At 45.4% G+C, this 25,132-nt stretch overlaps 1 protein-coding gene across 2 annotated transcripts in view; it reads right to left on the bottom strand.

Moving 5' to 3' along the window:
• The window catches only part of frmpd1a (FERM and PDZ domain containing 1a), an 81,761-nt gene extending 62,690 nt beyond the window's left edge, over positions 1-19,071 (bottom strand). For both annotated transcript variants that reach the window (XM_090210007.1, XM_090210008.1), the window contains exon 1: positions 18,432-19,071. The gene's annotated coding sequence lies outside the window, so the exon portion shown is untranslated. The remainder of the gene's footprint in view (positions 1-18,431) is intronic.
• Positions 19,072-25,132: the final 6,061 nt, after the last annotated feature.

A 25,132-nucleotide genomic window follows, 5' to 3' on the forward strand; every position in this document is an offset into this window, starting at 1 on the left:
CCCTTCCTCCCTCTCTCCCTCCATCCCTCTTTCTCTCTCTACCTCCCTTGTTTCTCTCTTCCTTTCTCCCTCCCTTCCTCTCTCTACCGCTCTCTCTCTCTACCTCTCTCTCTCTCTACCTCTCTCTCTCTACCTCTCTCTCTCTACTTCTCTCTGTCTACTTCGCTTTGTCTACCTCTCTGTCTACCTCTCTCTGTCAACCTCTCTCTGTCTACCTCTCTCTCTCTACCTCTCTACCTCGCTCTCTCTACCTCGCTCTTCCTACCTCGCTCTCTCTACCTCGCTCTCTCTACCTCTCTCTCTCCCGCTATCTTTCTCTGTGAGGGAGAGGGAGAGAAAAAGCCTGTCTGAAAGAAAGGATGCGAATAGATGAATTGGTTAAGAAGAAATGGTGAAAATGTGTGTGTGCGTGTTCATGTGTATGTCTTTGTGTGTTAATTTGTGTGTTGGTGTGTGTGGGTTGATGTGTGTCTTGATGTGTTTGTTGATGTGTGTGTGTGTGTGTGTTGATGTGTGTGTGTGTGTGTGTGTTGATGTGTGTGTTGATGTGTGTGTGTGTGTTGATGTGTGTGTGTGTTGATGTGTGTGTGTTCATGTGTGTGTGTGTTGATGTGTGTGTGTGTTGATGTGTGTGTGTGTTGATGTGTATTGATGTGTGAGTGTGTGTGTTGATGTGTATTGATGTGTGTGTGTGTGTGTGTGTGTGTGTGTGTGTGTGTGTGTGTGTGTGTGTGTGTGTGTGTGTGTGTGTGTGTGTGTTGATGTGCGTGTGTGTGTGTTGATGATGTGTGTGTGTGTGTGTGTTGATGATGTGTGTGTTGATGATGTGTGTGCGTGTGTGTGTGTTGATGTGTGTGTGTGTGTGTGTGTGTGTGTGTGTGTGTGTGTGTGTGTGTGTGTGTGTGTGAGTGTGTGTGTGTGTGTGTGTGTGTGTGTGTGTGTGTGTGTGTTGAACTAAACACACACACACAGAAACTAAACACGCAAACACAGAAACTAAACACACACAGAAACTAAACAAACACAGAAACTAAACACACACAGAAACTAAACACACACACACACACAGAAACTAACACACACACAGAAACCAAACACACAGAAACATGTACCACTCAATCAGAGGAGATGATGTAGTGAATTATCTATGAATCGTGCGGCTGTGTGTGTGTGTGTGTGTGTGTGTGTGTGTTAAACTCGACAAACACACACACAGAAACACAGAGTATTAAACTCGACAAACACACAGAAACACAGAGTATTAAACTCGACAAACACACAGAAACACAGAGTATTAAACTCGACAAACACACAGAAACACAGAGTATTAAACTCGACAAACACACAGAAACACAGAGTATTAAACTCGACAAACACACAGAAACACAGAGTATTAAACTTGACAAACACACAGAAACAAAGAGTATTAAACTTGACAAACACACAGAAACACAGAGTATTATACTTGACAAACACACAGAAACACAGAGTATTAAACTTGACAAACACACAGAAACACAGAGTATTAAACTCAACAAACACACAGAAACACAGAGTATTAAACTCGACAAACACACAGAAACACAGAGTATTAAACTCGACAAACACACACACAGAAACACAGAGTATTAAACTTGACAAACACACAGAAACACAGAGTATTAAACTCGACAAACACACAGAAACACAGAGTATTAAACTCGACAAACACACAGAAACACAGAGTATTAAACTCGACAAACACACAGAAACACAGAGTATTAAACTCGACAAACACACAGAAACACAGAGTATTAAACTTGACAAACACACAGAAACACAGAGTATTAAACTTGACAAACACACAGAAACACAGAGTATTAAACTTGACAAACACACAGAAACACAGAGTATTAAACTTGACAAACACACAGAAACACAGAGTATTAAACTCAACAAACACACAGAAACACAGAGTATTAAACTCGACAAACACACAGAAACACAGAGTATTAAACTCGACAAACACACACACAGAAACACAGAGTATTAAACTTGACAAACACACAGAAACACAGAGTATTAAACTCGACAAACACACAGAAACACAGAGTATTAAACTCGACAAACACACAGAAACACAGAGTATTAAACTCGACAAACACACAGAAACACAGAGTATTAAACTCGACAAACACACAGAAACACAGAGTATTAAACTCGACAAACACACAGAATCCCAGAGTATTAAACTGTTACGGTGCGTGAATGAGGACCCAAAAGCGAATTAACTTAAACAGAGCTTCTTTAATTACCAAACATAGGTAGGCTCAGACGGACCGGCAGATTCCGACAGGACAAGACAAGGTTACAGCAAACATGACGACAGTCTGGTTCAGGCATGAAACACAACAAACAAGAATCCGACAAGGACAGGAACAAAAACAGAGAGAGATATAGGGGACTAATCAGAGGGAAAAAGGGAACAGGTGGGAAAAGGGGTGACGAGGTGGTTAGGAGGAGACAAGGCACAGCTGGGGGAAAGAGGGGGAGAAAAGGTAACCTAACAACGACCAGCAGAGGGAGACAGGGTGAAGGGAAAGGACAGAGACAAGACACAACATGACAGTACATGACAGTACCCCCCCACTCACCGAGCGCCTCCTGGCGCACTCGAGGAGGAAACCTGGCGGCAACGGAGGAAATCCTCGATCAGCGCACGGTCCAGCACGTCCCGAGAGGGAACCCAACTCCTCTCCTCAGGACCGTACCCCTCCCAATCTACGAGGTACTGGTGACCACGGCCCCGAGGACGCATGTCCAAAATTCTACGGACCCTGTAGATGGGTGCGCCCTCGACAAGGATGGGGGGGGGGGGGGAAGACGAGCGGGGGCGCGAAGGACGGGCTTGATGCAGGAGACATGGAAGACCGGGTGGACGCGACGAAGGTATCGCGGAAGAAGAAGTCGAACTGCGACAGGATTAATGACCCGAGAAATACGGAACGGACCAATGAACCGCGGGGTCAACTTGCGAGAAGCCGTCTTAAGGGGAAGGTTCTGAGTGGAGAGCCAAACTCTCTGACCGCGACAATATCTAGGACTCTTAGTTCTACGCTTATTAGCAGCCCTCACAGTCTGCGTCCTATAACGGCAAAGTGCAGACCTGACCCTCTTCCAGGTGCGCTCGCAACGTTGGACAAAAGCCTGAGCGGAGGGGACGCTGGACTCGGCGAACTGAGATGAGAACAGCGGAGGCTGGTACCCGAGGCTACTCTGAAAAGGAGATAGCCCGGTCGCAGACGAAGGAAGCGAGTTGTGGGCGTATTCTGCCCAGGGGAGCTGTTCTGACCAAGACGCAGGGTTGCGAAAAGAAAGACTGCGTAAGATGCGACCAATAGTCTGATTGGCCCGTTCTGCTTGACCGTTAGACTGGGGGTGAAAGCCGGAAGAGAGACTGACTGAAGCCCCAATCAAACGGCAAAACTCCCTCCAAAATTGAGACGTGAATTGCGGACCTCTGTCCGAAACGACGTCTGACGGAAGGCCATGAATTCTGAAAACATTCTCGATGATGATTTGTCTCTTTAGCAGAAGGAAGCTTAGCAAGGGGAATGAAATGAGCCGCCTTAGAGAACCTATCGACAACCGTAAGAATAACAGTCTTCCCCGCTGACAAAGGCAGTCCGGTGACAAAATCTAAGGCGATGTGAGACCACGGTCGAGAGGGAATAGGAAGCGGCCTGAGACGGCCGGCAGGAGGAGAGTTACCGGACTTAGTCTGCGCGCAGACCGAACAAGCAGCCACGAAACGACGCGTGTCATGCTCCCGGGTGGGCCACCAAAAACGCTGGCGAATGGAAGCAAGCGTACCCCGAACGCCAGGGTGGCCGGCTAACTTGGCAGAGTGAGCCCACTGAAGAACGGCCAGACGAGTAGGAACGGGAACGAAAAGAAGGTTCCTAGGACAAGCGCGCGGCGACGGAGTGTGAGTGAGCGCTTGTTTTACCTGCCTCTCAATTCCCCAGACAGTCAACCCGACAACACGCCCCTCAGGGAGAATCCCCTCGGGGTCAGTGGAGGCTACTGAAGAACTGAAGAGACGAGACAAAGCATCAGGCTTGGTGTTCTTAGAGCCCGGACGATAAGAAATCACGAACTCGAAACGAGCGAAAAACAGCGCCCAACGCGCCTGACGCGCATTAAGTCGTTTGGCAGAACGGATGTACTCAAGGTTCCTATGGTCAGTCCAAACGACAAAAGGAACGGTCGCCCCCTCCAACCACTGTCGCCATTCGCCTAGGGCTAACCGGATGGCGAGCAGTTCGCGGTTACCCACATCATAGTTACGTTCCGACGGCGACAGGCGATGAGAAAAATACGCGCATGGGTGGACCTTGTCGTCAGAGAGGGAGCGCTGAGAAAGAATGGCTCCCACGCCCACCTCTGACGCGTCAACCTCGACAACGAACTGTCTAGAGACGTCAGGTGTAACAAGGATAGGAGCGGATGTAAAACGATTCTTGAGGAGATCAAAAGCTCCCTGGGCGGAAACGGACCACTTAAAGCACGTCTTGACAGAAGTAAGGGCTGTGAGAGGAGCTGCCACCTGACCGAAATTACGGATGAAACGACGATAGAAGTTCGCGAAGCCGAGAAAGCGCTGCAGCTCGACGCGTGACTTAGGGACGGGCCAATCAATGACAGCTTGGACCTTAGCGGGATCCATCTTAATGCCTTCAGCGGAAATAACAGAACCGAGAAATGTGACGGAGGAGGCATGAAAAGTGCACTTCTCAGCCTTCACAAAAAGACAATTCTCTAAAAGGCGCTGGAGGACACGTCGAACGTGCTGAACATGAATCTGGAGTGACGGTGAAAAAATCAGGATATCGTCAAGGTAAACGAAAACAAAGATGTTCAGCATGTCTCTCAGGACATCATTGACTAATGCCTGAAAGACAGCTGGAGCGTTAGCGAGGCCGAAAGGAAGAACCCGGTATTCAAAGTGCCCTAACGGAGTGTTAAACGCCGTCTTCCACTCGTCCCCCTCCCTGATGCGCACGAGATGGTAAGCGTTACGAAGGTCCAACTTAGTGAAAAACCTGGCTCCCTGCAGGATCTCGAAGGCTGAAGACATAAGAGGAAGCGGATAACGATTCTTCACTGTTATGTCATTCAGCCCTCGATAATCTATGCAGGGGCGCAGAGACCCGTCCTTCTTCTTGACAAAAAAAAACCCCGCTCCGGCGGGAGAGGAGGAGGGGACTATGGTACCGGCGCCAAGAGCTACAGACAAATAATCTTCGAGAGCCTTACGTTCGGGAGCCGACAGAGAGTATAGTCTACCCCGGGGGGGGGTGGTTCCCGGAAGGAGATCAATACTACAATCATACGACCGGTGTGGAGGAAGAGAGGTGGCCCTGGACCGACTGAACACCGTGCGCAGATCGTGATATTCCTCCGGCACCCCTGTCAAATCACCAGGCTCCTCCTGTGAAGAAGAGACAGAGGAAACAGGAGGGATAGCAGACATTAAACATTTCACATGACAAGAGACGTTCCAGGAGAGGATAGAATTAATAGACCAATTAATGGAAGGATTATGACAAACTAGCCAGGGATGGCCCAAAACAACAGGTGTAAAAGGTGAACGAAAAATTAAAAAAGAAATGGTTTCACTATGATTACCAGAAACAGTGAGGGTTAAAGGTAGCGTCTCACGCTGAATCCTGGGGAGAGGACTACCATCCAGGGCGAACAAGGCCGTGGGCTCCTTTAACTGTCTGAGAGGAATGTCATGTTCCCGAGCCCAGGTCTCGTCCATAAAACAGCCCTCCGCCCCAGAGTCTATTAAGGCACTGCAGGAAGCTGACGAACCGGTCCAGCGTAGATGGACCGACAAGGTAGTGCAGGATCTTGAAGGAGAGACAGGAGTAGTAGCGCTCACCAGTAGCCCTCCGCTTACTGACGAGCTCTGGCCTTTTACTGGACATGAAGTGACAAAATGACCAGCGGAACCGCAATAGAGACAGAGGCGGTTGGTGATTCTCCGTTCCCTCTCCTTAGTCGAGATGCGGATACCTCCCAGCTGCATGGGCTCAGCACCCGAGCCGGCAGAGGAAGATGGTAGTGATGCGGAGAGGGGGGCGACGGAGAGCGCGAGCTCCTTTCCACGAGCTCGGTGACGAAGATCAACCCGTCGCTCAATGCGAATAGCGAGTTCAATCAAGGAATCCACGCTGGAAGGAACCTCCCGGGAGAGAATCTCATCCTTTACCTCTGCGCGGAGAACCTCCAGAAGACGAGCGAGCAAGGCCGGCTCGTTCCAGCCACTGGAGACAGCAAGAGTGCGAAACTCAATAGAGTAGTCTGTTATGGATCGATTGCCTTGACATAGGGAAGACAGGGCCCTGGAAGCCTCCTCCCCAAAAACAGATCGATCAAAAACCCGTATCATCTCCTCCTTAAAGTCCTGATACTGGTTAGTACACTCAGCCCTTGCCTCCCAGATTGCCGTGCCCCACTCACGAGCCCGTCCAATAAGGAGAGATATGACGTAGGCGACACGAGCAGTGCTCCTGGAGTAAGTGTTGGGCTGGAGAGAAAACACAATATCACACTGGGTGAGGAACGAGCGGCATTCAGTGGGCTCCCCAGAGTAACACGGCGGGTTATTGATTCTGGGCTCCGGAGATTCGAAAGCCCTGGAAGTGGCCGGTGGATCGAGGCGGAGATGGTGAACCTGTTCTGTGAGGTTGGAGACTTGGGTGGCCAGGGTCTCAACGGCATGTCGAGCAGCAGACACTTCCTGCTCGTGTCTGCCTAGCATCGCTCCCTGGATCCCGACGGCTGAGTGGAGAGGATCCGAAGTCGCTGGGTCCATTCTTGGTCGGATTCTTCTGTTACGGTGCGTGAATGAGGACCCAAAAGCGAATTAACTTAAACAGAGCTTCTTTAATTACCAAACATAGGTAGGCTCAGACGGACCGGCAGATTCCGACAGGACAAGACAAGGTTACAGCAAACATGACGACAGTCTGGTTCAGGCATGAAACACAACAAACAAGAATCCGACAAGGACAGGAACAAAAACAGAGAGAGATATAGGGGACTAATCAGAGGGAAAAAGGGAACAGGTGGGAAAAGGGGTGACGAGGTGGTTAGGAGGAGACAAGGCACAGCTGGGGGAAAGAGGGGGAGAAAAGGTAACCTAACAACGACCAGCAGAGGGAGACAGGGTGAAGGGAAAGGACAGAGACAAGACACAACATGACAGTACATGACATAAACTCGACAAACACACAGAAACACAGAGTATTAAACTCAACAAACACACAGAAACCCAGAGTATTAAACTCGACAAACACACAGAAACCCAGAGTATTAAACTCGACAGACACACAGAAACCCAGAGTATTAAACTCGACAAACACACAGAAACCCAGAGTATTAAACTCGACAAACACACAGAAACACAGAGTATTAAACTTGACAAACACACAGAAACACAGAGTATTAAACTTGACAAACACACAGAAACACAGAGTATTAAACTCGACAAACACACAGAAACACAGAGTATTAAACTCAACAAACACAGAAACACAGAGTATTAAACTCGACAAACACACAGAAACACAGAGTATTAAACTTGACAAACACACAGAAACACAGAGTATTAAACTCGACAAACACACAGAAACACAGAGTATTAAACTCGACAAACACACAGAAACACAGAGTATTAAACTCGACAAACACACAGAAACACAGAGTATTAAACTTGACAAACACACAGAAACACAGAGTATTAAACTTGACAAACACACAGAAACACAGAGTATTAAACTTGACAAACACACAGAAACACAGAGTATTAAACTCGACAAACACACAGAAACACAGAGTATTAAACTCAACAAACACAGAAACACAGAGTATTAAACTCGACAAACACACAGAAACACAGAGTATTAAACTTGACAAACACACAGAAACACAGAGTATTAAACTCGACAAACACACAGAAACACAGAGTATTAAACTCGACAAACACACAGAAACACAGAGTATTAAACTCGACAAACACACAGAAACACAGAGTATTAAACTTGACAAACACACAGAAACACAGAGTATTAAACTTGACAAACACACAGAAACACAGAGTATTAAACTTGACAAACACACAGAAACACAGAGTATTAAACTTGACAAACACACAGAAACACAGAGTATTAAACTCAACAAACACACAGAAACACAGAGTATTAAACTCGACAAACACACAGAAACACAGAGTATTAAACTCGACAAACACACACACAGAAACACAGAGTATTAAACTCGACAAACACACAGAAACACAGAGTATTAAACTCGACAAACACACAGAAACACAGAGTATTAAACTCGACAAACACACAGAAACACAGAGTATTAAACTCGACAAACACACAGAAACACAGAGCATTAAACTCGACAAACACACAGAAACACAGAGTATTAAACTTGACAAACACACAGAAACACAGAGTATTAAACTCGACAAACACACAGAAACACAGAGTATTAAACTTGACAAACACGTGGCATCAAAATGGAGCGTCTCCTAAAAATAACCTCCTCCATTAGTAATGATGGGAGGTCCTTTAGAATGGAGCATGGTGCTATTCCTTCTGCTACACCAACTACCATATTGTTACACACACACACACACACACACAGCGTACACACACACACACACCGTACACACACAGACACACCGTACACACACACACACACACACACACACACTGTACACACACACACCATACACACACACACACACACACACAGCGTACACACACACACCGTACACACACACACACACACACCGTACACACACACACACCGCACACACACACACACACACACTCACACCGTAAACACACACACCGTACACACACACACTGTACACACACACACCGTACACACACGTGCACACATGCACACACACTGGTTGATGCTTATTTATAAAACCCTCTTAGGCCTCACTCCCCCCTATCTGAGATATCTACTGCAGCCCTCATCCTCCACATACAACACCCGTTCTGCCAGTCACATTCTGTTAAAGGTCCCCAAAGCACACACATCCCTGGGTCGCTCCTCTTTTCAGTTCGCTACAGTTAGTGACTGGAACGAGCTGCAACAAACACTTAAACTGGACAGTTTTATCTCCATCTCCTCATTCAAAGACTCAATCATGGGCACTCTTACTGACATTTGTGGCTGCTTCACGTGATATATTGTTGTCTCTACCTTCTGTCCCTTTGTACCCTGTTTGGTGCTGCTACCATGTTGTCATGTTGTGCTACTACCATGTTGTGCTACTGCCATGTTGTGCTACTACCATGTTGTGCTACTGCCATGTTGTGCTGCTACCATGTTCGTGTCATGTTGTGCTACTACCATGTTGTGCTACTGCCATGTTGTCATGTTGTGCTACTACCATGTTGTGCTACTGCCATGTTGTCATGTTGTGCTACTACCATGTTGTGCTACTGCCATGATGTGCTGCTACCATGTTCGTGTCATGTTGTGCTACTACCATGTTGTGCTACTGCCATGTTGTCATGTTGTGCTACTACCATGTTGTGCTACTGCCATGTTGTGCTAATTCCATGTTGTGCTACTACCATGTTGTGCTACTGCCATGTTGTGCTACTACCATGTTGTGCTACTGCCATGTTGTGCTACTGCCATGTTGTGCTACTACCATGTTGTGCTACTACCATGTTGTGCTACTGCCATGTTGTGCTACTACCATGTTGTGCTACTGCCATGTTGTGCTACTGCCATGTTGTGCTACTACCATGTTGTGCTACTGCCATGTTGCGCTACTACCATGTTGTGCTACTGCCATGTTGTGCTACTGCCATGTTGTGCTACTACCATGTTGTGCTACTGCCATGTTGTGCTACTGCCATGTTGTGCTACTACCATGTTGTGCTACTGCCATGTTGTGCTACTGCCATGTTGTGCTACTACCATGTTGTGCTACTGCCATGTTGTGCTACTGCCATGTTGTGCTACTACCATGTTGTGCTACTGCCATGTTGTGCTACTGCCATGTTGTGCTACTACCATGTTGTGCTACTGCCATGTTGTGCTACTGCCATGTTGTGCTGCTACCATGTTCTTGTCATGTTGTGCTGCTACCATGTTGTGCTACTGCCATGTTGTGCTGCTACCATGTTTGTGTCATGTTGTGTTGCTAACATGTTGTCCTACTGCCATGTTGTGCTACTGCCATGTTGTGCTGCTACCATGTTGTTGTCATGTTGTGCTGCTACCATGTTGTTGTCATGTTGTGCTGCTACCATGTTGTCATGTTGTGTTGCTACCATGTTGTTGTCATGTTGTGCTACTACCATGTTGTGCTACTGCCATGTTGTCATGTTGTGCTACTACCATGTTGTGCTACTGCCATGATGTGCTGCTACCATGTTCGTGTCATGTTGTGCTACTACCATGTTGTGCTACTGCCATGTTGTCATGTTGTGCTACTACCATGTTGTGCTACTGCCATGTTGTGCTAATTCCATGTTGTGCTACTACCATGTTGTGCTACTGCCATGTTGTGCTACTACCATGTTGTGCTACTGCCATGTTGTGCTACTGCCATGTTGTGCTACTACCATGTTGTGCTACTACCATGTTGTGCTACTGCCATGTTGTGCTACTACCATGTTGTGCTACTGCCATGTTGTGCTACTGCCATGTTGTGCTACTACCATGTTGTGCTACTGCCATGTTGCGCTACTACCATGTTGTGCTACTGCCATGTTGTGCTACTGCCATGTTGTGCTACTACCATGTTGTGCTACTGCCATGTTGTGCTACTGCCATGTTGTGCTACTACCATGTTGTGCTACTGCCATGTTGTGCTACTGCCATGTTGTGCTACTACCATGTTGTGCTACTGCCATGTTGTGCTACTGCCATGTTGTGCTACTACCATGTTGTGCTACTGCCATGTTGTGCTACTGCCATGTTGTGCTACTACCATGTTGTGCTACTGCCATGTTGTGCTACTGCCATGTTGTGCTACTACCATGTTGTGCTACTGCCATGTTGTGCTACTGCCATGTTGTGCTGCTACCATGTTCTTGTCATGTTGTGCTGCTACCATGTTGTGCTACTGCCATGTTGTGCTGCTACCATGTTTGTGTCATGTTGTGTTGCTAACATGTTGTACTACTGCCATGTTGTGCTACTGCCATGTTGTGCTGCTACCATGTTGTTGTCATGTTGTGCTGCTACCATGTTGTTGTCATGTTGTGCTGCTACCATGTTGTCATGTTGTGTTGCTACCATGTTGTTGTCATGTTGTGCTGCTACCATGTTGTTGTCATGATGTGTTGCTACCATGTTGTGCTAATGCCATGTTGTGCTGCTACCATGTTGTGCTACTGCCATGTTGTGTTGCTACCATGTTGTTGTCATGTTGTTTTGCTACCATGTTCTGCTACTGCCATGTTGTGCTACTACCATGTTGTGCTACTGCCATGTTGTGCTACTGCCATGTTGTGCTACTGCCATGTTGTGCTACTACCATGTTGTGCTACTGCCATGTTGTGCTACTGCCATGTTGTCCTACTACCATGTTGTGCTACTGCCATGTTGTGCTACTGCCATGTTGTGCTACTGCCATGTTGTGCTACTACCATGTTGTGCTACTACCATGTTGTGCTGCTACCATGTTGTGCTACTGCCATGTTGTGCTGCTACCATGTTGTGCTACTGCCATGTTGTGCTACTGCCATGTTGTGCTGCTACCATGTTCTTGTCATGTTGTGCTGCTACCATGTTGTGCTACTGCCATGTTGTGCTGCTACCATGTTTGTGTCATGTTGTGTTGCTAACATGTTGTCCTACTGCCATGTTGTGCTACTGCCATGTTGTGCTGCTACCATGTTGTTGTCATGTTGTGCTGCTACCATGTTGTTGTCATGTTGTGCTGCTACCATGTTGTCATGTTGTGTTGCTACCATGTTGTTGTCATGTTGTGCTGCTACCATGTTGTTGTCATGATGTGTTGCTACCATGTTGTGCTACTGCCATGTTGTGCTGCTACCATGTTGTGTTGCTACCATGTTGTTGTCATGTTGTTTTGCTACCATGTTCTGCTACTGCCATGTTGTGTTGCTACCATGTTGCTGTCATGTTGTGTTGCTACCATGTTGTGCTACTACCATGTTGTGCTACTGCCATGTTGTGATACTGCCATGTTGTGCTGCTACCATGTTGTGCTACTGCCATGTTGTGCTACTGCCATGTTGTGATACTGCCATGTTGTGTTGCTACCATGTTGCTGTCATGTTGTGTTGCTACCATGTTGTGCTGCTACCATGTTGCTGTTATGTGGTGTTGTTGTCTTAGGTCTCTCTTTATGTCGTGTTGTGGTGTCTCTCTTGTTGTGATGTCACGGATTGCCCCGGTAGTGTTGCTGTTATTACGGGTCTCGTGTGTTGTTATTACGGGTCTCGTCTCGTGTGTTGTTATTACGGGTCTTGTGTGTTGTTATTACGGGTCCCGTCCCGTGTGTTGTTATTACGGGTCTCGTGTGTTGTTATTACGGGTCCCGTCCCGTGTGTTGTTATTACGGGTCCCATCCCGTGTGTTGTTATTACGGGTCTCGTCCCGTGTGTTGTTATTACGGGTCCCGTGTGTTGTTATTATGGGTCTCGTCCCGTGTGTTGTTATTACGGGTCCCGTGTGTTGTTATTACGGGTCCCGTGTGTTGTTATTACGGGTCTTGTGTGTTGTTATTACGGGTCCCGTGTGTTGTTATTACGGGTCCCGTGTGTTGTTATTACGGGTCTCGTGTGTTGTTATTACGGGTCCCGTGTGTTGTTATTACGGGTCCCGTGTGTTGTTATTACGGGTCCCGTCCCGTGTGTTGTTATTACGGGTCTCGTGTGTTGTTATTACGGGTCCCGTGTGTTGTTATTACGGGTCTCGTGTGTTGTTATTACGGGTCCCGTGTGTTGTTATTACGGGTCCCGTGTATTGTTATTACGGGTCCCGTGTGTTGTTATTACGGGTCCCGTGTGTTGTTATTACGGGTCCCGTGTGTTGTTATTACGGGTCTCGTGTGTTGTTATTACGGGTCCCGTTTGTTGTTATTACGGGTCTCGTGTGTTGTTATTACGGGTCCCGTGTGTTGTTATTACGGGTCCCGTGTGTTGTTATTACAGGTCCCGTGTGTTGTTATTACGGGTCCTGTGTGTTGTTATTACGGGTCCCGTGTGTTGTTATTACGGGTCCCGTGTGTTGTTATTACGGGTCTCGTCCCGTGTGTTGTTATTACGGGTCCCGTGTGTTGTTATTACGGGTCTCGTCCCGTGTGTTGTTATTACGGTCCTGTGTTGTTATTACGGGTCCCGTGTATTGTTATTACGGGTCTCGTCTCGTGTGTTGTTATTACGGGTCTCGTCCCGTGTGTTGTTATTACGGGTCTCGTCCCGTGTGTTATTACGGGTCCCGTCCCGTGTGTTGTTATTACGGGTCTCGTGTGTTGTTATTACGGGTCTCATGTGTTGTTATTACGGGTCTCATCCCGTGTGTTGTTATTACGGGTCTCGTGTGTTGTTATTACGGGTCTCGTGTGTTGTTATTACGGGTCTCGTCCCGTGTGTTGTTATTACGGGTCCCGTGTGTTGTTATTACGGGTCTCGTGTGTTGTTATTACGGGTCTCGTCCCGTGTGTTGTTATTACGGGTCTCGTCCCGTGTGTTGTTATTACGGGTCTCGTGTGTTGTTATTACGGGTCTCGTGTGTTGTTATTACGGGTCTCGTCCCGTGTGTTGTTATTACGGGTCCCGTGTGTTGTTATTACGGGTCTCGTGTGTTGTTATTACGGGTCTCGTCCCGTGTGTTGTTATTACGGGTCCCGTGTGTTGTTATTACGGGTCTCGTGTGTTGTTATTACGGGTCCCGTGTGTTGTTATTACGGGTCCCGTGTGTTGTTATTACGGGTCCCGTGTGTTGTTATTACGGGTCTCGTGTGTTGTTATTACGGGTCCCGTGTGTTGTTATTACGGGTCCCGTGTGTTGTTATTACGGGTCTCGTGTGTTGTTATTACGGGTCCCGTGTGTTGTTATTACGGGTCCCGTGTGTTGTTATTACGGGTCCCGTGTGTTGTTATTACGGGTCTCGTGTGTTGTTATTACGGGTCTCGTCCCGTGTGTTGTTATTACGGGTCTCGTCCCGTGTGTTGTTATTACGGGTCTCGTGTGTTGTTATTACGGGTCTCGTGTGTTGTTATTACGGGTCTCGTCCCGTGTGTTGTTATTACGGGTCCCGTGTGTTGTTATTACGGGTCTCGTGTGTTGTTATTACGGGTCTCGTCCCGTGTGTTGTTATTACGGGTCCCGTGTGTTGTTATTACGGGTCTCGTGTGTTGTTATTACGGGTCTCGTCCCGTGTGTTGTTATTACGGGTCCCGTGTGTTGTTATTACGGGTCTCGTGTGTTGTTATTACGGGTCTCGTCCCGTGTGTTGTTATTACGGGTCCCGTGTGTTGTTATTACGGGTCTCGTGTGTTGTTATTACGGGTCTCGTCCCGTGTGTTGTTATTACGGGTCCCGTGTGTTGTTATTACGGGTCTCGTGTGTTGTTATTACGGGTCTCGTGTGTTGTTATTACGGGTCTCGTGTGTTGTTATTACGGGTCTCGTCCCGTGTGTTGTTATTACGGGTCTCGTGTGTTGTTATTACGGGTCTCGTGTGTTGTTATTACGGGTCTCGTCTCGTGTGTTGTTATTACGGGTCTCGTGTGTTGTTATTACGGGTCTCGTCCCGTGTGTTGTTATTACGGGTCCCGTGTGTTGTTATTACGGGTCCCGTGTGTTGTTATTACGGGTCCCGTGTGTTGTTATTACGGGTCTCGTCTCGTGTGTTGTTATTACGGGTCTCGTGTGTTGTTATTACGGGTCTCGTCCCGTGTGTTGTTATTACGGGTCCCGTGTGTTGTTATTACGGGTCTCGTGTGTTGTTATTACGGGTCTCGTCTCGTGTGTTGTTATTACGGGTCTCGTGTGTTGTTATTACGGGTCTCGTCCCGTGTGTTGTTATTACGGGTCCCGTGTGTTGTTATTACGGGTCCCGTGTGTTGTTATTACGGGTCTCGTCCCGTGTATTTATTAGAGGTTCAACTTTTGTTTGGATTACATCCCTGTGTTTTTGTATATGCGTTTGTTTTTGGCTTCTTCCAATGAAAAAATGAAAAACACACACACACAGAAACGAACAACTAACTAACAACCTGCCTCACAACAGCAGACCAAGTGTAACCATGCCAGCCCAGGACCTCCACATCCGGCTTCTTCCTCTCTGGGATCGTTTAAGACCAGCCACCCGGACAAAGAATAAAACTATGGCTTTGCACAAACAAAGAACCAACTTCAGTGGGCAAATGATCCCCTTCGATGGCCACTGGCACGCTGGAGAAGTGTGAAACCCGGTTTCAACTGTTCCAGGCAGATGGCAGACGCCTGTATGGTCTTGTGTGGGTGAGCGGTGTGCACTAATATATAGAGTTCCCCGTGGTGGCGGTGGGGTTATGGTATGGGCAGGCATAAACTACAGACAATGAATACAATTGCATTTTATCGATGGCAATTTGAATGCACAGAGACACCATGACAACATCCTGAGGCCCATTGTCGTGCCAGTCATCCGCCGCCATCACCTCATGTTGCAGCATGATAACGCACGGACCCATGTCGTAAGGATCTGTACACAATACCTGGAAGCTGAAAACGTCCCAGTTCTTCCATGGGCTGCACACTCACCAGACATGTCACCCATTGAGCATGTTTGGGATGCTCTGGATCGACATGTACGACAGCGTGTTTCAGTTCCAGCCAATATCCAGGGACTTCACACAGCCATTGAAGAGGAGTGGGACAGCATTCCACAGGCTACAACCAACAGCCTGATTAACTCTATGTGAAGGAGATGTGTTGTCACACAGCCGTTGAAGAGGAGTGGGACAACATTCCACAGGCTACAACCAACAGCCTGATTAACTCTATGTGAAGGAGATGTGTTGTCACACAGCCATTGAAGAGGAGTGGGACAGCATTCCACAGGCTACAACCAACAGCCTGATTAACTCTATGTGAAGGAGATGTGTTGTCACACAGCTGTTGAAGAGGAGTGGGACAACATTCCACAGGCTACAACCAACAGCCTGATTAACTCTATGTGAAGGAGATGTGTTGTCACACAGCCATTGAAGAGGAGTGGGACAACATTCCACAGGCTACAACCAACAGCCTGATTAACTCTATGTGAAGGAGATGTGTTGTGCTGCCTGAGGGAAATGGTGGTCACACCAGATACTGAATGGTTTTCTGATCCACACCCCTACTTGGTGCATCGGTACCACTTTCCGTGCGGTAGCAGAGACAACAGTCTATAACTTGGGTGGCTGGAGTCTTTGACCATGTTTAGGGCTTTCCACTGACACCACCTGGTACAGAGGTCCTGGACGGCAGGGAGCTTGGCCCCAGTGATGTACTGGGCCGTACGCACTAGCCTCTGTAGGGCCTTGCACTCGGATGATAAGCAGTTGCCGTACCAGGCGGTGATGCAGCCAATCAAAATGCTCTCAATGGTGCAGCTGTAGAACTTTGAGGATCTGAGGGCCCATGTCAAATCTTTTCAGCCTCCTGAGGGGGGAGAGGTGGTGTCGTGCCCTCTTCATGACCGTGTTGGTGTGTGAGGACCATGACAGATCTTTTCAGCCTCCTGAGGGGGGAGAGGTGGTGTCGTGCCCTCTTCATGACTGTGTTGGTGTGTGAGGACCATGACAGATCTTTAGTGATGTGTAGGCCAGGAACTTGAAGGTCTCCACTAAAGCCCTGTAGTGTGTGTGTTGATATATATATATGTATTCTACAGCCCTGCTGTGGGGATGGCTGGGAAATGTGATTTCCCACTAAAAGCTACAATAAACTATCAGTCATGAATTGTTAAATAATTTTTTTTATAGAAACATACTGAGTCACTGGTTACCTCCCAAATGGCACCCTATATAGGGCACTACTTCTGAACAGGATTCATAGAGCTGTGGTCAGATATAGGGCACTAAGTAGTGAATAGTGTGCCATGTTTTTTTTTTTTTTGCTACACCTCTGGTCTGTTCTGTCGCTAACCAAAAGACTACACACACAGACACACACACACACACACACACACACACACACACACACACACACACACACACACACACACACACACACACACACACACACACACACACTGAAAGAAACAGACACACACACACACACACTGAAACAGACAGACAGACAGGCAGGCAGGCAGGCAGGCAGGCTTCACATAGACAAAGATGTGTAGTCACGTGATTTTCGGGAGTGACAACTTCTAAAAATTGGATTCCGGCGACGCCTTCCTGAATTGTTGCAGCGGGGCAGGAGTAGTCTGTTGACTAGCGAGACACGACGGAAAAAACATTGTAGCTTTGTTTGTTTCATGTATCCTGTAGTTAGGCTATACACTGAGTGTACAAAATTTTAAGAACGCCTGCTCTTTCCATGACTTAGACTGACCAGGTGAATCCAGGTGAAAGCTATGATCCCTTATTGATGTCACTTCCACTTCAATCATTGTAGATGAAGGGGAGGAGACGGGTTAAAGAAGGTTTTGTAAGCCTTGAGACAATTGAGACATGGATTATGTATGTAGGCATTCAGAGGGTGAATGGGCAAGACATGAAATGTAAGTGCCTTTGAACAGGGTATGGTAGTAGGTGCCAGGCGCACCGGTTTGTTTCAAGACCTGCAACACTGCTGGGTTTTTCACACTCAACTGTTTCCGTGTGTACCACAATGGACCACGCATAGGACATCCAGTCAACTTGATAACTGTGGGAAGCATCGTAGTCAACATGGGCCAGCATCCCTGTGGAACGCTTTCGAGTCCATGCCCGGGCGAATTTAGGCTGTTCTGAGGCTAGCCTGGCCTACTGGTGTGACAACTGGATAATGTCTTTATTTATTCGTTTGCAAACTTAAAAGAAACGCGTTTGGGACATGGAAATAGGCTAGCAGACCAGTCATTTCGTGTTTATTATATGACCCAGCCCTGAATGACTATTTTGTCGTCACACTGACTGAATACGTTTCACGGTATGTTAGGCTGTAAAATAATATGCACACTAGGCTACTTTTAGAGCCTAATATTCTAAACTTATTTCTGTCCCTCGACTGATCAGTCCGTGGTTCATTCCGACCTCTTTTACCGGTTACCGTTAACCCCTCTCTAATCCGGTGTTTTGCGCTCAGGGCGGGCCATCCCGACTCCCAACGGTCTTTGACAACACGGAATTTCCATTTCCACCACAAACCGAAACAGGGTAAAGAAAAATAAACACTCACCTCCGACATGGGAAAGGGGCGATCTTAGATCTCTAATCCATTCCGTTAATCCAGATACACCGACGCGCGCAAGGTTTTCCAGTTCAAATGTGAGGCAGCTCCGGTGGAGTCTAGTCCCAAGGCAGGTGCGTGCACGGGAAAAGCGCGACATTAATCTTCACTCACTCAACAAGGCTACCTCCCTCCCTCCCTCTTTCTCTCTCTCTTTGTCTGTCTCTGTCTCTCTGTCTTTCTCTCACACACACAATAACAAACAAACAGAAAGAGAAAATATAAGACATCAATTTAGTTATTTAGCCTCCAAATAGACTGTGCTCTAGTGTTGTCGGTGTGTGTGGTGATTGACGGTGATGGGTGTGTGTGCTGTGAATGTAAATGCAGAGCCAACTACTCCATGTCTGGTCAGGGTCCAGCAGTGAGATACAGTCACCCACCAACCCTGGAGAGATACAGTCACCCACCAACCCTGGAGAGATACAGTCACCCACCAACCCTGGAGAGATACAGTCACCCACCAACCCTGGAGAGATACAGTCACACACCAACCCTGGAGAGATACAGTCACCCACCAACCCTGGAGAGATACAGTCACCCACCAACCCTGGAGAGATACAGTCACCCACCAACCCTGGAGAGATACAGTCACACACCAACCCTGGAGAGATACATTCACCCACCAACCCTGGAGAGATACAGTCACCCACCAACCCTGGAGAGATACAGTCTGGAAACTAATTTTATAACCTATGCCTACTACAACAATCCAATGCTTTTACACGTTATGGGGTGTGGTGAACGAGTGCACACTTCGGGAAGCAGGAAAGACATTTAGGACACACACCTGACCCAGGCCCGAGGATCTCCAAATTGACATTTGTCAAAGGTAGCCTATACATTCTGTGGTGCTCTATTCTGGAATATTAACTGGCGTTTGTCGCCCCCTGGTGGAAAGAACGTAATATAATCCTTCTCTCTATATTTCTGTGCATTTTGTACCTCGCAGCACACCGTACAAATATTCCAAATGAAACGCCTATATTACCGTTCGGCTAGCAGCAGGATAATATGCTGACAGCTCCTATATTACCGTTCTGCTAGCAGCAGGATAATATGCTGACAGCTCCTATATTACCGTTCTGCTGGCAGCAGGATAATATGCTGACAGCTCCTATATTACCGTTCTGCTAGCAGCAGGATAATATGCTGACAGCTCCTATATTACCGTTCTGCTAGCAGCAGGATAATATGCTGACAGCTCCTATATTACCGTTCGGCTAGCAGCAGGATAATATGCTGACAGCTCCTATATTACCGTTCTGCTAGCAGCAGGATAATATGCTGACAGCTCCTATATTACCGTTCTGCTAGCAGCAGGATAATATGCTGACAGCTCCTATATTACCGTTCTGCTGGCAGCAGGATAATATGCTGATAGCTCCTATATTACCGTTCTGCTGGCAGCAGGATAATATGCTGACAGCTCCTATATTACCGTTCTGCTGGCAGCAGGATAATATGCTGACAGCTCCTATATTACCGTTCTGCTGGCAGCAGGATAATATGCTGACAGCTCCTATATTACTGTTCTGCTAGCAGCAGGATAATATGCTGGCAACACAACAGCATATTATATATTTTGAAATAAAAATATTAATAATAAAAAATAAATCAATAAAAATATATATAGATATATATATATTTTACTCTAAATAAGAGTCCCCTTGCAAGGACGAGCTCAAATTTTACAATATCGATTATTTTAGCACTGTAGTCAAATACAACTGTTTTTCACAGCATTGCAACCACTTTTGAAACAAATAAATGGATAATTTAATATTTTAATATTGTATAATTTATACCAGCATTTCTTTAGAAAGTTCCAAACTGAATACTGGTATGTTGAAAGCTGTTGTGTAGGTCAGTGGTGTCGTGGTGCCTGGAGAAGTGGGTATACAGTACTCTAATTTAGTAAAACATTTTCCAAACGGCCCAGAGAAGGAAAGGCACCCTGTGTGAAAGATTATATGAGAAACAGTGACATACACTCTGAATGACCTAAAACTATACATCCCCATATTGGTCTTTCACAGTCAGACCAACACAAGCTGTACTGTTCAGTAGGATAATAGTAGACCAACCCAAGCTGTACTGTTCAGTAGGATAATAGTAGACCAACCCAAGCTGTACTGTTCAGTAGGATGATAGTAGACCAACCCAAGTGGTACTGTTCAGTAGGGTAATAGTAGACCAACCCAAGCTGTACTGTTCAGTAGGATAATAGTAGACCAACCCAAGCTGTACTGTTCAGTAGGATAATAGTAGACCAACCCAAGCTGTACTGTTCAGTAGGATAATAGTAGACCAACCCAAGCTGGACTGTTCATTAGGATAATAGTAGACCAACCCAAGTTGTACTGTTCAGTAGGATAATAGTAGACCAACCCAAGCTGGACTGTTCATTAGGATAATAGTAGACCAACCCAAGCTGTACTGTTCAGTAGAATAATAGACCAACCCAAGCTGTACTGTTCAGTAGGATAATAGTAGACCAACCCAAGCTGTACTGTTCAGTAGGATAATAGTAGACCAACCCAAGCTGTACTGTTCAGTAGGATGATAGTAGACCAACCCAAGCTGGACTGTTCATTAGGATAATAGTAGACCAACCCAAGCTGTACTGTTCAGTAGAATAATAGACCAACCCAAGCTGTACTGTTCAGTAGGATAATAGTAGACCAACCCAAGCTGTACTGTTCAGTAGGATAATAGTAGACCAACCCAAGCTGTACTGTTCAGTAGGATAATGGCATTACTATTATCGAAACAGAGAAACTGACGAAGAAACAGGTTTCAGAATTGATCTCATTTTTATTTCAGGTTTTCGTTCTCAAAGTCAGACTTTTTTAAACAGAAAAACAATACAAGTATATAATAGTATATAACAATGCTTAAACCACATCAGGAGACCACGTTTGAGTTTTGGGAAGAATCTAAGAAATGTAGATTTTAATTAAAGTGTGAACCTGTAGTACAGACACCTAGCAGTATTGTTGTATTAGCAGTGTTTATATAGTACAGACACCTAGCACTATTGTTAGATTAGCAGTGTTTATATAGTACAGACACCTAGCACTATTGTTGTATTAGCAGTGTTTATATAGTACAGACACATAGCACTATTGTTGGATTAGCAGTGTTTATATAGTACAGACACCTAGCACTATTGTTGTATTAGCAGTGTTTATATAGTACAGACACCTAGCACTATTGTTGGATTAGCAGTGTTTATATAGTACAGACACCTAGCACTATTGTTGGATTAGCAGTGTTTATATAGTACAGACACCTAGCACTATTGTTAGATTAGCAGTGTTTATATAGTACAGACACCTAGCACTATTGTTGTATTAGCAGTGTTTATATAGTACAGACACCTAGCAGTATTGTTAGATTAGCAGTGTTTATATAGTACAGACACCTAGCACTATTGTTGTATTAGCAGTGTTTATATAGTACAGACACCTAGCAGTATTGTTAGATTAGCATTGTTTATATAGTACAGATACCTAGCGCTATTGTTGTATTAGCAGTGTTTATATAGTACAGACACTATTGTTGTATTAGCAGTGTTTATATAGTACAGGCACCTAGCACTATTGTTGTATTAGCAGTGTTTATATAGTACAGACACTATTGTTGTATTAGCAGTGTTTATATAGTACAGACACCTAGCACTATTGTTGGATTAGCAGTGTTTATATAGTACAGACACCTAGCGCTATTGTTGTATTAGCAGTGTTTATATAGTACAGACACATAGCACTATTGTTGGATTAGCAGTGTTTATATAGTACAGGCACCTAGCAGTATTGTTAGATTAGCATTGTTTATATAGTACAGATACCTAGCGCTATTGTTGTATTAGCAGTGTTTATATAGTACAGACACTATTGTTGTATTAGCAGTGTTTATATAGTACAGGCACCTAGCACTATTGTTGTATTAGCAGTGTTTATATAGTACAGACACTATTGTTGTATTAGCAGTGTTTATATAGTACAGGCACCTAGCGCTATTGTTGTATTAGCAGTGTTTATATAGTACAGACACATAGCACTATTGTTGGATTAGCAGTGTTTATATAGTACAGGCACCTAGCAGTATTGTTAGATTAGCATTGTTTATATAGTACAGATACCTAGCGCTATTGTTGTATTAGCAGTGTTTATATAGTACAGACACTATTGTTGTATTAGCAGTGTTTATATAGTACAGACACCTAGCACTATTGTTGGATTAGCAGTGTTTATATAGTACAGACACCTAGCACTATTGTTGGATTAGCAGTGTTTATATAGTACAGACACCTGGTGGAACCAACTTCACATCGCCCCCCAGAAGAAAGGCACACGGACATCCACACTTCAGGTTGACTCAGTTTTTATCTGCAGGACAGTCACAGCCACAAGTTCACTGGTTAGGTAGGACACAAGATATCTGCTAGATAGGAACAACAGTAGTGACACATGGTTAGGTAGGACACAAGATATCTGTTAGATAGGAGCAACAGTAGTGATACATGGTTAGGTAGGACACAATATATCTGTTAGATAGGAACAACAGTAGTGATACATGGTTAGGTAGGACACAAGATATATGTTAGATAGGAACAACAGTAGTGACACATGGTTAGGTAGGACACAAGATATCTGTTAGATAGTAACAACAGTAACGTTATTGATTCAAACCCTCAATGTGAAGTGATATTAATCCATAAATACAGAGCACAAGTACAACCCTTTTATATAAACCTTTTAAGGTAATAAGAAAATAAACATTCACTTAATATTTCAACAAGTCACCTGCTAGTAAATCACCTGCTGGTAATAACTAGCGTGACATTGTAGTGCAGAGACCAACGGTGCTCGTTAGCTCGTCATTAACACGGCTAGCTAAGACAGCAACAACTTGGTTAACTGGCTGAAATAGGTCTTCAATTCATGAACGGCTAAATAAATATCTACAGAGCCACATTCGCTATTGACTTTAGGATATATGAACCAGTTTTCCAAAACCACTATTGTGTTATACAGTTTGAAACAGTTTTTATGTACAGAGGAAGAGGACTCGAACCTGCTCTCAGAATATCTGTCAGACTGAGGAGCGGGCAGACCAACTTCCCAAATAGGGGAGAAGCACTCAAAACACACTAGTTGTTCTTTCAAAGAAAATAATAAAAAAATGGCAAGTCCGAAGACCTCTCGTATTACCAACCTTACTACAATGGCAGCAAATATTTTTATGAATTCAGTAATACATAATGAAAGGAAACGTTATTTATATCACCCCTTTTCCTGAGGTGAATGGTTTCACCCACTACTCTCCCGGAACTGAGGCTTTGACATCAACAGTTTCACTTTGTTCCACCTTTGGTGAGCAAAACAGCTAATAACGTAGCTAAATACTGACATTATCCTCCATCGAGATATCTGTTCATATCTAAATACATGGCTCTGCTTTGGTCTATTCCATTGATATTGTCAACCTGAACATTACATTGTGTAGCTCCCTTCAGTAACCACGAGCACAACCGTTCCTTGATTTTAACTGGCGGCTTTATTCTGTAGTTTTAGTCAGAATTATCACCTTCCGTGAGAACTATAAAGTAAATGAAAAATACAGTCAAGCACACTCTTACAACCTTATCTTACGAGTGACTTATTAGCTTGGTATAACTCTGAAGTGCTAACATACATAACAGTTTAACCGGCGTTATAACGGGTTCAGATTAAACACATGAATAAAGGAGAAAATACCTCTTGAAAAAATACGGCTGCTTATTACAGAAGGGAGGAAATCAAACTTCACACTTATTAGTCCTGGCATGAATTCACACTTCATCCTAACATACACTCTTCAACCTTTATGAACTACACCCGATGACATGAAAACTTAGCTAACGCAGCGCAGGATTGCCTTCCCTCCAAAAGTGTGTTGCTACAATAAGGATCCCCGTTACAACAATTACAATTAGCTACGTAGTTCCGCTTGTATTATCATTTCCCCCGCACAGCGGACACGTAAACAATTCAAACAAAAGACAACGACATAACCTGTAAGTCTAACTGTCAGTTACACATTGAACATGTGAGTCATTTAGCAGACGCTCTTATCCAGAGAGACTTACAGTAGTGACTGGATACATTTTCATACGTTGCATTGGCAGGACAATTCCATTAGTAGTTGGGAGGAGAGCAGAAACAGCCTAACACCTCCACTGATACTGTGTAACCTGTCTGCAGTCAACCAGCCATCCAGACTGAAGTGAAGGCCTTGTTACAGAATGAAAACACCTTCTCTTTCGTAGGCATGGCAACCTGTAAACATGTCAGTGGCGTCACAATGTTGCACAACAGCAGCAGAACATTGGATGGAGGGTCATTGTATCATTACACAGTGTCCCTGTCTATTCTACTGTATTGGTACATGTGGTATTACAATACATTAGAAGATCTGTAGACGGCAGCATTGAAACAATTTACAACACATCGTCAACTAGCAACCTACTCTGTTTCAGTGCTGTTTAAATATCCCACTTATTTTATTCTGCTGTTAGAGGCCATCAGTAGAGACAGTCAGGAAAATAGTCTTTGTAGCAAGTTTTTTACTGTCAAACCATGGGAAGTGTGTCTATATAGGCA

This window comes from Oncorhynchus mykiss, chromosome 19 (genome assembly GCF_057628025.1).
Source record: "Oncorhynchus mykiss isolate SJ-2025 chromosome 19, ASM5762802v1, whole genome shotgun sequence".
Taxonomy (NCBI): domain Eukaryota; kingdom Metazoa; phylum Chordata; class Actinopteri; order Salmoniformes; family Salmonidae; genus Oncorhynchus; species Oncorhynchus mykiss.